The 16,540-nt window shown below is 44.0% G+C and overlaps 1 long non-coding RNA gene across 4 annotated transcripts in view; it reads left to right on the forward strand.

Annotated features, from left to right (window-relative positions):
* Window positions 1-16,540, forward strand: part of LOC110353216 (uncharacterized) — a 100,292-nt gene that overhangs the window by 72,547 nt on the left and 11,205 nt on the right. The window contains exons 4-6 of one of the 4 annotated variants that reach the window (XR_011804017.1): window positions 92-183; window positions 764-825; window positions 9,170-9,300. This is a non-coding gene — a long non-coding RNA (uncharacterized lncRNA). Of the gene's footprint in view, window positions 1-91; window positions 184-763; window positions 5,208-6,570; window positions 7,316-9,169; window positions 9,301-16,540 lie in introns of those variants that run through there. The other 3 variants (XR_011804018.1, XR_002403453.4, XR_005259972.2) reach the window with 3 other exon arrangements.

Raw genomic sequence — 16,540 nt, forward strand, 5'->3', positions numbered from 1 at the left:
TATACTCAGTGCAGCTACAGCTCGGTACAGTACCTCACCCCAGAGCGCTGCCTTCCTGTTGCACAGAGTAATTTCTTGTGATTCTCCGCAGCGTCCCAGCGCCGTGATCGCCGGCGCTCTGCATTGACCTGGGCTTTGTGTCTGGTGGCTGCTGCTCCTGCCTCTGAAGTCTGCAGATGCTGGGTGAGATTATGCTTGAACATTTCTCAGAAATTGTCAGGAAGATGTCTCTGATGCAGGACACAAATTCTAGGCAAAGGCATAGACAGAAAGTGGTCACACCAAAGTAACTGAAAGCATGATGTCAGGATGTGCCCGCAGAGCATGTCTGTATTTGCCTCCATGCCTTGACAGCAGCTGCTGAATTTATCCTGGTTTATCCCTTGCCCACAAGGATCTCTGTTCCAGACTTGGTCTAGCACCCAGCCATGAGGTTTCTCACCAAACCCAATCGAGACTTCTCTAACTGGAAGCATCCCCACTCCTTTCCAGCGTGGAATCATCAGTAATACCTAACCCTGCATTTTTTGTGTGAGATGACTGCTTTCTGGCTAGCCCAACTCGAAAGACATTTTGGTGTTCTGAAAATTTTCACAGTTAGATGCATGTCCTCTTTTGATTCATAACTATGGAAACCAAATAACTTGTGTAACAAATCAGGATGACTAGGATTATTATTTATTTTAGCTATTCCCAGTTCACTGATGTACGGTCATCAGAATGAACAAACAGGATCTTACCAATGGTCCATCTATCTCAACAGCTTACCTTCTGTAGAGCACAACAGGAGATGCCTCGGGAAAGATATCAGAACAGAAAAAGCAGGTAAAGTTATTTATTGAGTGTAATTATCCAGGTTCCTCTGATTTTGGCTTATGGGACTCCCAAAGCAGACATGGTACCTTTCTATTTTAATCCAGTTCTGCTTTATACCCCTGACATTAAGGTGTCCTGGCACCTTACTGTTATTAATACTTAGCTTTAAAAAATATCATCAGAGCACAGCAGTACAAAAGCTTGTATAGATTTCCAAACAGTGTTTTTCAGAGCATCGCTTATCACTGTGGAAACAGGCAGTCTATTTTAATCAGGAGACAAAGGGAAGAAACCTCCTCTCCTGAAAGATGAGATGATAGAGTAAGATGCTTGGTCAGGGCTTCCTCAGGAAGTCTGTGACTCAAGCCTGGGAGGTGGGATGAGGTGGATCTTCACCCTCTCAGTCCTGCCTCATGGCAGCAAACATTTTGGACAGCACCTGGAAGCAGTGGTTCTCAATCACCCTGCTATGCACTGGAAATTAGTCTTGATTTGCAAGAAAAAGAACTGCACATTCCTGAAGGCTCTTTTGATCCCTTCCAGCAGCCAGTCCTGCAGAGCTTCAAACCTATCCTTGGGAAAGCAGAGCGTGGAGGCATTTCCAAAGAGCATCATTGCTCCATAGCAATGTGACAATTGTGAAATGCAGGAAGATCCAAACTGCAAAGATCTTGCAGTGACTGACGGCATCTATTATACTTTAAAAGATATTAAGCATCTCTTGCTCATGGTGGAGCAGATACATACCTCAGCAAGGAAGATGACTTGCAAGAGAGTAATGGTGTTGTAGTTTTAAGAATGTCCCAGCATCCTCAGTGTCATGAGGAGAGCACCGTCCTCTGTGAGCTTGTAGGTGTTTGTGGCTGTACAGAGATGTGCATGGTCAGCTCTACCTGCAAATGTCAAATACTTGTGCTAGCCTTACGTATAAGTAGACAACCAGATACTGCAGTGGTGATAATGATAAAATGAGATCAATGAAGGCCATTAGAGGAAAATGGGAAAAGTTCAGCCCCTGTGCAAGCAGGTGCAAACCAGATTAAATTTGGCTTGTTACTTTCTAGACTAAATTCAGTCAACCCACTAGCATGGCACTTGAATGCTGCAGCGTTTAGTGAGCCAGCAATGCTGAAGTCTGCTCAGAAGGTCACATATAAAATATATGGCAGGCACAGAGCATCTGCTTGTGCAATGATATCATGCAGTACAGATTTCCAAGACAGCAAACACCTAAGAATGCCCCAGGTAACAGCAGGATCAATGGATGATTCCCCTTCTTTCACCGAGGAGGGTGAAATGCCTTGAATTGTCGAAGGGAAATACTGCTCAGCTGAGCCAGATGTACAGCTAAGGCAGCCAGTAGTTTTGCAGCAGGATAACATGACAGGTTGACTGGATGCTTCTGCTCCTGTAGCTTTGTCTTAGGCAGTAGATAAACCACCTCACCTCCCTGTGAAATAGCTGCTCTTGGGGTACAGTGGCTGTATACCCTGGCTTGAGGGTGGTGATGCACTTTAAGACATAACTTTAATGCAATGCTCTGTTACCCTTTATGTCCAACAACCTCACCCTACAAAACCTATCATGCCAGCTGCCTGATTATGCCTGATTTCCAGAGCCCAGTTCACTGTTTTCATGCCTTCTGAGCAATGTTGTATCCATTCTCACAAGCTCCAGTTGAGAGGCTAAATAGCAGGTGCTTGCCCTGTATTTGCATTGACTCTTCAATATGAGGCGCCTGCTGCATCCTCTGCAGCAAAGAGCTTTGCTTAAAAGGACAAAGAGGGAGAAAACAAGTGAACCACAAAATCAGCAGTTCTAATGATTTCTTGGTAGAGTTTTCAAGTGAGTGTCTTTAGAAGAAAAATATGAAATATCCCAGCCCCCTTTTTAATATTTATTTATCTACTCCTCCACTGAAAGGAACCAAATAAACTTACTGAGAACTGAAAACCCATCCATGTGGTCAATGGAAATTCACCTTTGACTGAAGTTTGTGAGAACTGAAAACTTTTCTGAAAGACATTAAAAGCCAATTCTTCAGAGACATATATGTGCCCAGCTGCCACTAAAATCCAGAGGCGTGAAGAGTGCAAATGCCTTTAGCAGTTTCTGTTTTGATCCTCAGTGGGAACTGGGTCCGTTTCTCATCAAAACCATCATTCATGTTTATGCTCATATAGTTTACTGCCAGAGCTTTGTCTTTAGATTTCCACGATCTAAGAGAGCTTAGAATATGTACCATGATGTATCTTTTATTATCGTGTATGATTCCTCACCTCATCCCCCTAATTAAGGGTTTTAGATAGCAAATATGCTTTTGGGCTCTTACCTTCAAAGAGAACCTCTTAAAGAAAGAGCTCTTTGACTTCAGCTAAATTGTAAATCACTTGAAATGGAAATGCAACATCAGTAAACTGAGGTTACTGCAAAACATCATTAGTACTCAAGGTATGAATCACAGGATTTTAAGTTTCCTCCGATGAATCATTCTCTTGTATTGTGCTTCGGTGTTATGTATGTACTCTGCATCTCAGCCTGAGCTGAGGGAGATGGATGCCTGGGCCAGGGTCCTTCTGCTTGAGCACTCCTCACTCCTGAAAAATGCTTCAGTAATTGATCCTGCAGGAGTAGCACATGCACTCATAACCATGGATCAGCAGAGGTCTGGTCCACCTTGCCTTTCGTTTACTGAGACATGGTAAAGTACGTTACCTGCTAGATGGGCAGGTTATTGTGGGCATCTCCAGAACAGTTCTGCCCCCCACCAACTTCCACCAGGGGGAGGAACTAAGAGGATATTCAAAATCCCAGTGATGCCTAATTTCCATTGAAAGTCAGCAATTCAAGGATTGAGAAAGATCTTTTAAAATGGTATTTATTAAAAACTGTACCTATTTGTGTGATCCTGATCCAAGGCTGGTCACAGAAGGAAGTAAATGACATTCCAGTATCACACTAACACTGCTGTGATGATATTTTTGGCAGTTACCATAAAAGAGTCTTCTGAGGGAGATGCTGCATATCTCATCCAGGCCTTCTTCTGCTCTTGCAACACATTGGAAGGATTCCAAGAAAAGCAATGTTCTTTTCTCATTTTGTTTCTCCAGTAAAATTACTGAATAAAAATAGACATCAGACAGTAGGAAAATAAGAGAAAATAAAAAAGGTTAGAACTGCCGTTGCACAGTATTATCTCCTCGGGAAGCTACGTAGTGTTTATTTGTGCTGTGCGACTGTCTTTGTTGTTCAAAAGAATTATATCACTCAGCCTTGTAAGGCAATAGAAACACAGGTATATTAAATTAGCTGAAAATTGGCTATAGGGGGAAAAACATCTTTTTATACTGGGGGTGATATGCACCATCCATCTCTCTAGAAGTACAGGTAGAAAGCAGAGGTGTTAAGATAGATAATAAAATGCAGTAATAAAGCAGTATAAATGGAACAGTTATAAAAGTACAATAACTTCCACAGATTTGTCAGAGAGTGCATTTGCTCAGTAGGAGTTTTTCTCTTCCCAGACAGTACCAGTTCTGCCCATGTAGCATCCTTCCCAAAGAAAGGAGCTGCCTACTCTCCTGGAAAATCTTTGGTATTTTTCAGCAACATTTGCTGTCAAGAGTCAATCAAAACAGAAATGTTCTTTTCGGAGCACTAATCCCCTCTGCATTCTGATGAATGGATTGGGAGTAACAGGAAGGAGGTAATGCATGAATCACCAAGCTGTAAGAAATAGGAAGATTAAAAACATACCTTAAATCAAAAGTGCAGAGTTCTTTAGAATGTGATTTTTTCAAGCATGTCTGGAGTTTTCAGGTACCTCAAATTCCAATTATTCAGTGAAAAAACACTGGAAGAATTCATGCCCAGCATGGTGTTCATCACTTCCTGAACACCAGGCCATTTCTGAGTGATTCGAGCAGCGTAATCAAAAATGGAGCCACCCAGAGCTATACTCAGGCTCTGGTGCCTACTCTGGATTCTACATTTAAAAGAAGAAGGAGGCATGCATCACTTTGCATGGCAGGAAGAAATAGCTGTAAGCACTGAAAGTTGCAGAACCGAAGGACTTTTGGAAGAGGTCTGCAGAGACCGTGCTTTGACCCTCTGCTGTGAGGGAAGGCAGGACTGCAACCCACCACATCCAGACATCCCAGGGCTGGCAGAGAGATGCAGCACTGTGACCAGGGCATCTTAGAAAAGGATCTTACAGTCAACATACATAATAGATTCCTAGCTTTTAAGTCAGGAAGGGGCTATTAGATCACATAATTTGGCATGCTACTCAGGTAAAGGCCATACAATATTACTCAGTCATTCTCAGATCGGCCAAAAACCTTGTTGGTCATTTTGCTTGTTTATTTGTTTTCAGGAAAAAAAAAAAAGAATCAGGTTGATGAGCCATGCAAAGAAACATCAAGTGAGGGCTGAGTTGTGAGACAGGCAGATTTTTGTTTTGCTTGAGTTGTGAGACTCAAACAGATTTTTGCAGCTGTGTATGGCCATCCCACCCAAAATAAAGAAGGGTGAGGCACATAGACACCTGGGGCTGCAGGTGAGCAATGGGTTTGGTAATGACAACAATGCCGCTTAGGTGGAAAGGGGAACTGAGGTGTCTTTGAAGACATCAACATAAGTGCCTAGGGGGAGGAAATGCCCTAGGAGGGGCATTGCTCTGGAAAGTTGAGTCTGCAAGAACAGGAATTTTCCTGTGTATGAATATGAACATGAATATGAAACTTGGTAACTGGTAAGAAATTGAATCCTGAACTAACAACTAGTTGATATGAGTTAAGTCAAAAACTATTATTTGTGTTCCTTGCATGAGAAGAGTGTATCGAAAACATTTGATTGAGGAGCGATGAGTAATTTGGAGATCAGGTGAAAAACAGTGAAACATTCCAGGGGATCAAATCATCTCTGGTTAAACTTCACTAGAAGGGCAGAATTACATGACACCTGAATTTAGCTGACAGTGTAACATACACAGATCAGAAATAAAGGCCACATGAAAGCTGGTCTTTATTTGATGGCTAATAAATCTCCCTGTGTCTTATAAAAAGGGAAATATACATAACTTACTCGGTGTGGCATCTGTACATTAAACCCTATCGGGAAATAATATGTGAACCAGGGAAAAGTCAGTCACATCTAGCTTGAAGCACAGTTCATATATCACAGCAGGAGCATAACTGCATTGTGAAAACATATTTATAATTCTGGAAAGGTGAAAGACTTCTGTAGTTCATCCTCCTCAAAATAGTAAAATACCATCACTCATCTTCTCAAAGAGGAGCCTGGGAAGTTGTTTATTTTTTCCCAGTCCCTATAATGTGAGGAGGAAAAGAGTTTGCAAAAGCTGCTATGCCACTGTAGGCATATTGTGGAGTACATGCTACTGTATACATACTGTACATACATGTGTAGTGGGTTTACGTGGCAAGGTTTTGGTAGCAGGGGGCCATAGGGGTGGTTTCTGTGAGAAGGATCTAGAAGCTGCCCCATGTTTGGGAAGGGCCCCACTGCTGACCAGAGCCGAGCCAATAAGCGATGTTGTTTTGCGCCTCTGTGAGAGCATATTTAAGACAGGGAAAAAAACGCTGCGCCACACAGCAGCTGGGAGAGTGAGAGGAGTGAGGAACGGCATCAAGGTCAGTGTAGAAGGAGGGGGAGAGGTGCTCCAGGCGCCGGAGCAGAAGTCCCCTGCGGCCTGTGGTGAGGCCCATGGTGAAGCAGGCTGTGCCCCTGCAGCCCATGGAGCACCACGGTGGAGCAGGGTTCCACGCTGCAGCCCGTGGAGGAGACCACGGTGGAGCAGGTGGCCCTGCACCGACGGAGGCTGCCGCCTGTGGAAGACCCCTGCCGGAGCAGATTCCGGGCCGGACCTGTAGCTCATGGAGCGGAGATCACGCAGGAGCAGGTGACCTGGCAGGAGCTGCTGCCCGTGGGGGAGCCAGGTTGGAGCAGTTTTCTCCTGAGGGATGGACCCCGTGGTATGGACCCATATCTGGAGCAGTTCTGGAAGAGCTGCTGCCTGTGGGAAGCCCACGCCGGATCAGTTCGTCAAGGACTGCATCCCGTGGGTGGGACCCCACAGCACAGGGGACGGGAGTGACCGAGAAGGAGCGGCAGAGAAGAAGTGCTGTAGACTGACCATAACCCCCATTCCCCCGTTCCCCTGCGCCACTCAGGGGGAGGAGGTGGAAGAGGGTGGATGGGGGGGGTAAGATTCTTTTGGTTTCTTTCCTTTGTTTCTCACTTCTCTAGCTTGTTAGTAATAAGCAATAAATCTTACTATCTCCCTATGCCGAGTCGGTTTTGCCCATTACAATAATTACTGTGTGATCTTCTCGTCCTTATCTCAACCTTTGAGCCCTTTTCATCATATTTTCTCCCCATTCCTATTTGAGGAGGGGGAGTGAGAGAGTGGCTGTGGTGGAGCTCGGCGGCCCACTCGAGCGGAACCACGACAACATGCTACTTCACTCCCCCCCCCCCAAAAAAAAAAAAGTAAACAATAAAATAAACAAATAAAAAACAAATAAAATAAAGTAAAAAAAAAAAGTCATAAAAAAGGAAATAAACACTTTACCTGCTCAGACAGTGACCTAACCACCAGGCCATGGTTTTCCTCAGGATGTGGAACTGTAGAAATATTAAGAATGGGGCAAGAAAATTGTTTCAGTAATCATTAAATGATGAAATATGGCGCTTTTTATTTGTGGCTTACTCAACGAGGTCAGGTAGAAGCCACTGGCAGCTTTTGGTTACTATCAGGCAGTAGCTGCTTTCTAGTGGCCCACAGATAAAGGTGAAAATCACCATAACAAGAAGAACACGTTCCCTCCTTGGAGCCATGTGGCCCTTGGATGCAATCAGCACCTCTAAATGGAGATGTTCAGAGTCAAGCCCTACTTATTTACAATTACACTGATTTAAAGTTGTGTTCATTTACATCTCCAGATGAGCATTGCTTTTGCAGTGAATTTTCAGAGTTGTTTAGCATCAGGCAAACTTGGTTCTCACAAGCTCTGCTTTTTGACAAGGGGCAAGATTTTCAGAAACCCATTGGACAAAAATGCATCTGGGCTCACCGGGTCAATCCCAAAGACAGGTGTCAGCGTGAGCTAGACTGTGCTTCCTTGGTGTTTCACCCCAGCCAAAAATAGTTGAGTTAATATGGGGTGAATCATTTTGGTAGTGCTTGTGTTCCGAACCAATGGCATGGAGAGATTGTGGAAACAGCCTAGACAAGTTGTTCGGTCTAAGTACCTGTCAGATTTCTAACTCTAGGGAAAATGACTGGGTGATCTTGTGATGTAGGATCATAAGCCCAATGAGCAGGCAGTAGATGAGAGTCTAATTACCAGAATTATTGTGAAAAATCACACCCACTATGTGGGAGAAACACCACCTTTCTGAGAAGGAAGCCCAATTAAAGATAACACACCACGTTTGGGAATGAAATAATAAAAGGCCATTATCAAGCAGGAATGAAGTAGGGATCGAGAGCTACCTCGGCTAGGTGCATCCAGGGTGGAGCGGTACCAGGAGGATGCAGAAATCATGGCATCACTGCGTCACAAGGCAGCCAGGACTGCCCTGGAACTGCCAGGGTGTAATTGCCTCTGGAAAAACTACTTGTTCATTTACTTAAGCCAGAGAAAATGTATGAGTCATTGGACGATGAAAAGGCAAAATTAAAAAGACTGTAGCCTTGAGCTACAGTCCTTTTTTGTGCGTAAGAAGGTAAATATCAGGCAAAGTAATGCATCTGACAGTATTTTCACCAGACCCTAAAAATGTCCAAAGCTTTTATCAAAGCTGTATTTCTTATCCACAAGAAGGACATCTCCAACATGGATCCGGTTCTGTCTGCCCTCCCTGGAATTAAATTTGGTGTTTCTGTCTTTGATTTCAGTCACTGCATACAAAAGCTCTGTACATTTCCATTGATATTCAGAGCATTTCTACTTCAGCTTCCTTTGAATTAATGTAACCCAGGAACCTCAGCAATGTCAGTCTCAATTTATGCAGGCTTAGGCTGAAAATTTTAATCTTGTCTGTTCTTGATTTTTTTTCACCAAATTCTTTTTTTCTTTCTTTCTTTGATGCCTTTATGCAAATATCTCAGTGCCTCAATGGGTCTACAGCACTCCATTGTTGTTTTTTTTTTTTGTTTTTTTGTTTTTTTTTTTTTTTTGATGGAAAAGCAGTTTTTTCATCCTGTCCAGAAGAGCTAGACACTGAGATGTTCCAAGGACAATCAAGAAAACTCATCAGCATGAACAACTGTACCAAACAGCAAGTGGTTTTCTGTCAATGCTACTTCTCCATACTTTTTCCCCAGACTTTTACACAACGGAGGCATGCCGGCCAACACAACGGTATCCAGCTGATTAGAACAAAACAGATGGAATTCTGCAAGAGGAGGCTCAGCCATGCCTTTGAAGGTGCTACCTTGAAAGCAGCAGAACACAGGTACAATTCACAAGTAGCCAGAGAGTCATGGAGTCCACCAAACACCAGCCATGGTTCAATGAGTCAGCAGCAAACACAACGCAGAGCAACTCAAAGTGCTGCTGAGCTCAGTTAGCAAACCTGACCTGCGGTTTCATACAAACCCTTTTTCCTTCTTTTAGACTACATGGGTTCATGCCCCCTGAATTTCGCTCTCAGTTTCAGGTATGAATGAATTCAAAATCTTTAGGTAAAATTCAGTGAGAAGAAACTACCTAGTTTTGACGGGTTTCAGTACAAACCCAAGCAAAACCACAAAATTGCTCATGGTTTCCAGAGCAAACCATATATTTCACCTAGTTTTTTGGGGGTTTCATTATGAAATTTTCATGGAGTCAGAAAAAAAATAAGCATGCAGCTTAATGTCCCCAAAGCACTTTGAACTGCTATCTACACTTCTGTTTTCTGAGAATAAAATATTTGAAAGTGTATATCTTTTCTATCAGCCAACGGCAAGATAACTGATTGCAAAGAGATGGTTCTCTGCACCGTGTGAACCCCCAGTTTGCTTTAAGTGCAAATAGATTGGCTTACTGACCCTCCTTGACTCCTGGGCTTTGGATTTGATTTTGGTCCTTGTGTTGGGCTTGTTAGTGTAGCTTCAGCCTTGAGTACATGCCTGGAAGAGAAAAATAAATAATTCTCCTTCTCAAGGTGGGAAATCTATGGATGCTGCAGGCACAGCATAGGCAAGTCTGAATCTTTTACACTTTCTAGAGTAAAGAATATCTCTGGGTTTAAAGAGACTTGGAAAATACTGAGACTCCAATGGTGTTCTTTCTTATTGCTTAATAGTGGTTTCTTCCAGCAGAGAATAAAGCTTGTATCATTTTTAAGTCAGGTCAGGAAATTCGTCAAGCATTTGGTAGCTACAGCTACTCATACATGTGTAAGTGTAGTGCAACAGGGGCTGTGCATACTAACATAGCTTCGGACTCGAACTCATGATAGTCAAGCAGCAGACAAAATAAAATAGCAGTGAGGTGAAGACACTGAGAGACATATATTTTACTACAGAAAATTTGTCACGAGATATAATGCATTTTCTGTGATACATAAGCAATTTTTTTTTTTTCCTGGACACATTTCTGAAGGCTGTGTCTCACCTACTGAACCAATTCTGTCATCTAGAATACATCAGTACTAATTCTCTTGCTGAATTCCATAGGAACTAGCTTATTGAGCACAACTGAACCAGGAAACTCAACTAGACTAGAAGATTTCATTTTAAAAGACATTTAGCTTTCTTTTCAAAGACTTCAAGCCATGATGGAGTTGCCATTTCTTTCAAGGAGTCATGCCAGTATTTAAGTAACCTCAGCTTCATGGATTTGTTTTTCTCTCCTATGGAGTTGACAGAGGCAGGCAGACAGGAAGATAGAAAAGAGGAAAGCCCTGGGGTTTGTTCACCTCATCGGTCATTAACCCTCACTTCCAGTGGTCCAAACTTTCCTTTTCCCAGTTAAATTCACATGGACCCAGCATCAAATTTTCTTCATTCCTCAGTTTGATTAAATAAGTAGACCAAATTGCTTACATTTCTCTAAGTAAAGGCATTTTCTAGACCCTTGATCATATACTCATGCATACCATTATAACTATTTAGCAGGGAAAACTTGTAACAGAGGATTTTTCTCAGAACATGCAGGATGGGAAACTGCAACTTCAAATAGTGCTTCGAATGAAAAAAAGAACACACAGCAAATAATTGAAAGTTAGAGACACCCACTCAGATGCAAAAATATCCCATACCTCTGTGGCAAATGTAAATGTAATTAGGCAGTTTCAGGATGTGTCTTGACAAGCTGTTTTGTTTTGTTTTGTTTTGTTTTAGATGTTTTCTGGAGGGGTATGGCCTATTGGTAAAACTCAGACTGAAAGGAAATCTGGTTTCACATCCGGGCTGCACCACAGCCTTGCTGTGTGACCAGTGCCATGTCACTCCCTGTGTCCCCTTCCCTGGCAGCACAGGGAGGGAAGCAGCACGCTTCCCAAGGCCAACATACGGCTTTGCTGTCTGGCAGCATCCCTTGAAAGAGCAAATTGTTTTAGGTGAGGTGGTGGTGACTTTGCCTTAGTTTCATAGGCCAAAAGCAGAAGGGAAGAAGGATGGGAGGTGAGGGAATGAGCGCTCTGCAAGGAAAGGCAGCCATGCACTCTCTGAACTTGTCTGCTTGTTCTGCAAGGAGACAGGTTTGAACCCAGCAGTGAGCAGGATGCACTAATGCCTTCGGGTATATAAGTGTGCCTGTCTCCGGCATTTTCATCCCCAGAACTCTTATCTTTTTACAAGAAAGATCTAGGTGATTTCTGCCACTTTACAGACAGAAAAACTGAGGCAGCGGCTGGAGAAGTGACTAATGCAGCAGGGACATCACACGTCCTTCTGAAGCCTTTGCCAGATGCTTTTTGAAAACGAGATCCTTGGGGCTTCTACTGTGAACTCAGCCAGCCTGCAGAAATGGCATTGGGGCCAAGGTTCCACGTGCCCACGGGCAGTCCCTAGCAGCCAGGCAAGCCAAGGAATGAGGGAAGGAGTCTGGTGAAGATTATGAGAAAGAGGAGGAGGTGGTGTAGGTTGTGAGAGAAGATGAAACAGCTTTGACACAAGCAAAGGAAACTTCAAGTTTGGAATTTCAAAAAATCGACTCAACATTTCTGTCGTAGCAGATAAACATCTATCTGCTTTATTACTGGGAATCATTTTTTTTTTTCTGATTATAAATAGAAACAGAATGCTACTTCGTTATTTCCTCTGGGTTTTTTGGGGGTAGGTACATGTGGGTGGTAAACAGCTTGCAAAGAGGTTGTTGTTATTATTATTAGTCAATATGAAGAACCAGAGGGTAGCGCCTAAGGCTGCGACACACTGGGTATGGGATAGCCACAAACCAAATATAGGTCATTCACTCAAGCACATCTATGACGAAGGGGAGAGAGCACAGCCGAACCACTAATCTGTAGCTGTGATTATTGTTGCTTTGCGATACTATCTGTATCGCTATACACATTTTTTGTGTGTGCCAAAAGGCAAGCAGAGACACAAAAAACCTCAAGGGCTTAAACTAACAATGAGACATAAAACCATCAATAAGCAGCTGAACAGAGCTATCAGTGTGCTTGTTTAAGAAAACTTTTTAGCCTCAACAAAGCCCCGCTTGTGTCGTGGTAACAGCTAGCAGTGGAAACGTGCGGTATTGGTTGCTGTACAAACATATTACAAGACGCTTTTGTGAATCTGCAGTCTAAACAGGCGATATAAGGTCTGATAGGAAGACAAGCACTGAGCTCAGGTTATCGCATTATATCAGGCCGTTATGGTGCCATCTTCCAGCCTGAAGTGCATGAACTGCCCTTGCTTTCTTGGAGCATCCCCAGTGATGGGCAGCAAAGCACATCGGGGCTGGGGATGAAGGACTGTCCCGTGAGGCACCGGTCTGGCTTTGGGGAGAGAGAAAGGTAGGGATGACCTGGGTGGGGATTCTGGGGATGGAGCTTCTGGGGCACCCACAGGCATGTGGGCTCCAGGCAGGGTGGGGAGTCCCAGCAAGTGATAGCTGGTAGGTACATGCCAGTAGGTTCACCAAACACAACAGGAAACTCCATCCCATGGGAGAGCCCTGGGTGCCATGCTCCATATGTGGCTATTGTGGATCTATCAGGCCAGTACAGGCTTTAGAGTGGCCTTCAGGGCAGCCCTGATTACCAGTGTGGCTCTGTCCTGAAAGATGTGACCTCGGACAGTCAGCTGGTCTGTGCCAGCTCCCACACTGGGACAGGTCTTCTGAGTCCTGGTCCAAAACGGGTGCAACCAGCTGTGAAGGATTCAGTAGATTCCCCATCACTAAACAATGCTGTTTTGTTGAAAGCTAAACCCCTTATCAGAAAGATGGCCATTCTGATAACACAGGTTGGAAAATTTAAGAAAATAATAAATTAACAAATTTGAAAGAAACCATTTCAGCATTTTGAGAACTGAATGATTTCATTTTTCTAAAAAAATAATGTTTTGTTTTGGAACATTTTGCTTGATACTATTTTATTTATTCAATGTATTTATTCAGCTCGAAACTCTGGGAAACAATCAAGCCCTTTGATCTCCAGTTGCTACACTTTTGTGGTGGAGAAAGGGACTTTTGCTTTGTGACACATTTCGACACCTCAGTGTAATAAGGACCAGATGACGTTGCACAAAGACACGGGGCGAGGGGTCAGGGACCAGCAGACAGGCAAGGCAGGTGGGACATGGGAAGAGCTGCGGGAGAAGCAAGGAGCAATAACAATTGGAGAGGGGTTGTGAGACTGAAAGATTAAATCCCTGGGTCCACAGGAATAGGGCTCCCTACCTCTGCCACCACTCAATCTCATTTGGGAGCATTGTAATGCACTGGGCCTCACTGGGAAGTAAGCGTAGGGCTACCAAAAGGGGGTGTCTATTCACAGCATAGCCATACACCCCACAGAGGAACTGTGGTGCTGTTGGTGACTATATCAAAGCAAGATGAGATGGGGCTACCTTCTAAGCAAGAGCACATCTTCTTCCCTGCTCGCTGCAGCACTTGAGAGTGGCAGAGAGCTGGAGGAGGGAGCTGGGGCGAGGGGGTGCCTGGGGTGAGCCTCAAGGTGGGGGCAAGACAAGAGTGGAGAGATTGTGAGGCTCTGCTCTGCTCCACACACCTCCAAACTGGAGAAGGGATGGAGATGGCCGAGGGGAGGGCACAGCACAACCGGGCTTTGCTGGAGGAGCAGGTGCCTGTCCTCATGGGTGACCACAGGGATGGGGGCAACTGCTCCTGCGGGGCAGCAGACGGCCACTGGTGACCACACTTCATGTGTGGGGGGAATTATTGGCTTGGGAATCATTTCTTCCGAATAAAACCAGCGGCTGTGACAGCTCCTCCACACAAAGGGGAAATTTCTGTAGGGCACAGAGGAGATTTTTTTCTTCCCTTTCTATATGGTGTCAAAATCTAAATATTTAGCCTGACCTACAGCTGACTGCGTGACATAATGGAAAGGAAACCAGCCAGGCAGAAAGCAAAATGACAGCTCATGGGATGGGCCTGCAAATCAAAGCTCATCTCAATCATAAGGAGACTGCAAAGGCTGATAAGTTTAACCCTGGAAAATAGTGAGCTGAGTAGCTGGATGGTAATAAACGTGTTAGGTTAGTTGAAAGAAGAGGAGGAGGTACCACAAATGTTCAGGTTACCACAGAAGATACTCCTAGATGGCTGCTCTAGATGGGTTGCGCTTTCAACACTCCTACGGTGGAATTGGTTGTGATAGTCATCTCTCCAAGCAAAAAGCCAGCTTCCATCAAACGCTGCAGCTCGAAAGCTAGGAGAAAATGGCTCAATGAATCATCAGTTCATTGGAATAGGCACTTTCGGGCTGGTCAAGCCAGTTCATGAATGTGAGTTGAATTTTGCTGAATGGTTGTGGCAAAACCACATAATGCTGAAAAGTTCTGGAAGTACTGAAATACTGGAATTAAGCAAGATTAAACAGTGTTCTAGGCAGATCCAAGCTGAATTGTTTTGATACTTCTGGCAGGTTTGTTTCTTGCCAAAACTTGAGGTAAGCGATAGAAACCTTGTTCCTCTTTCATTAACTGGCTGATGAAGATACTAATGCACACTGTAATAACCGTAGATATGATCTCCTTCTCTGACTAATTCAGAGCACAGATTTGAGCAATGCTCTCCCATCCTCACAAAATTATTATTAAATAGTATTCACAAATCAGAATACCATTAGCAGAATGAAAGAGTAGGAAAATATCTACTAATAATTTCCTGAAAACTGCATGTTAAAATCCCCTCCCTGGGACTCACTTTAATAGGATGAGTAACTATTAAATAAGTGTGAATTCAGCCATTCATGACCCAGACCTTGCAGGAGATCAACAGTATTAGTTTTCAGCATTAGTTGGATAGGGAGAGAGCTGTAATTTTATCTTTACCCCAGAAACAGCAGCAATAGGCACTGGAAAGGTGTGACCCATATATACGTAAAACCATTGTGGAGCAAGCAGATGCAGATTGTCAAGGGACACTTAACAAAGCATTAAAAGAGGTCACCACCCACAGTCATTGGCCACTGGAGTGAGTCAGAGCACTGTTCTGAGTCAGACCAAATACTCATTTAGCTCAATACACCATCTGCAAGCACAGTCATCAGATGCTTTGGGAGAAAGTATAAGCAATAGACAAAATATAGCAGTCATTCACCTGAATTATTTAATTTCTATTTTAGTTCAGATACACACTGTGACAATGAGATCCATAACTGAATTGTGCTACGTAAAAAACAAATTTTCCTTTCATTTATTTTTATGTTTTGAAGGGCTTGCTTTCCTGGAATACTTATTTGACATGACTGCAGGGGGTTCAAAGGAGTGCCATGAAGATGATGAAAGGGCTGTAGTACCTGGCCTGTTAGAAAAAGGCTGAAGGAGTTGGGTCATTCCACTCTGGAGAAGAGAAGGCTCAGGGTGGGGACCTCACCATAATATTCTAGTACTTAAAGGATGGCTACAAAGAGGATAGAAGCTCTCCCTTCACAAGGAACCACATGGAGAAGACAAGGGGAAACGAATACAAGTTGCACTGGAACAGATCTTGTCTTGATATAAGAAATTTTCTATAGTGAGACCAACAGGAACAACCTCCACAGGGATGTGGCAGGACCCCCGTCACTGGAGATTTTCAAGATGTGGTTGGGCAGGGTGCTAGATAAGCTCACCTACTCTCCCTTTCCCACAAAGGGAAAGACCTGATGATCTTTCAAGGGCCCTTCCAAACTGGGCTCTTCAATGATTCCGTGACAAGGGGGGATTCACCCCTGGCTCACTGCATCCATGACGTTTGAATCTGTTGCATCCTCTAATGCTTTGTGCTGTCCCCTCTGCCCGCTCCCCTCCCACCCATCCCACTCCATCAGGGCTGAGCATCAGCAGACATCTGTGGCAGGATTTCTCTGCATATTGCACTCCACTTTGTAATCAAGAGCGTGAAATAGGCACTTTTCAGAAGCTTTTGCCTACCTCATGCTATGTACCTGTTTTGGGGTACTTTGTGCCCTAGAAGCTGCTGGCTCTTGTCCGTGACTCAGCTGCTGTCGTTTGTGCTATGAGGGGGCTCCATCCCTGGCACACTGGGACAGAGAGCCCGGCCGTGTGGAGGTGCAGCCACCTGAA

This window comes from Anas platyrhynchos, chromosome 18, assembly GCF_047663525.1.
Source record: "Anas platyrhynchos isolate ZD024472 breed Pekin duck chromosome 18, IASCAAS_PekinDuck_T2T, whole genome shotgun sequence".
Lineage (NCBI taxonomy): Eukaryota > Metazoa > Chordata > Aves > Anseriformes > Anatidae > Anas > Anas platyrhynchos.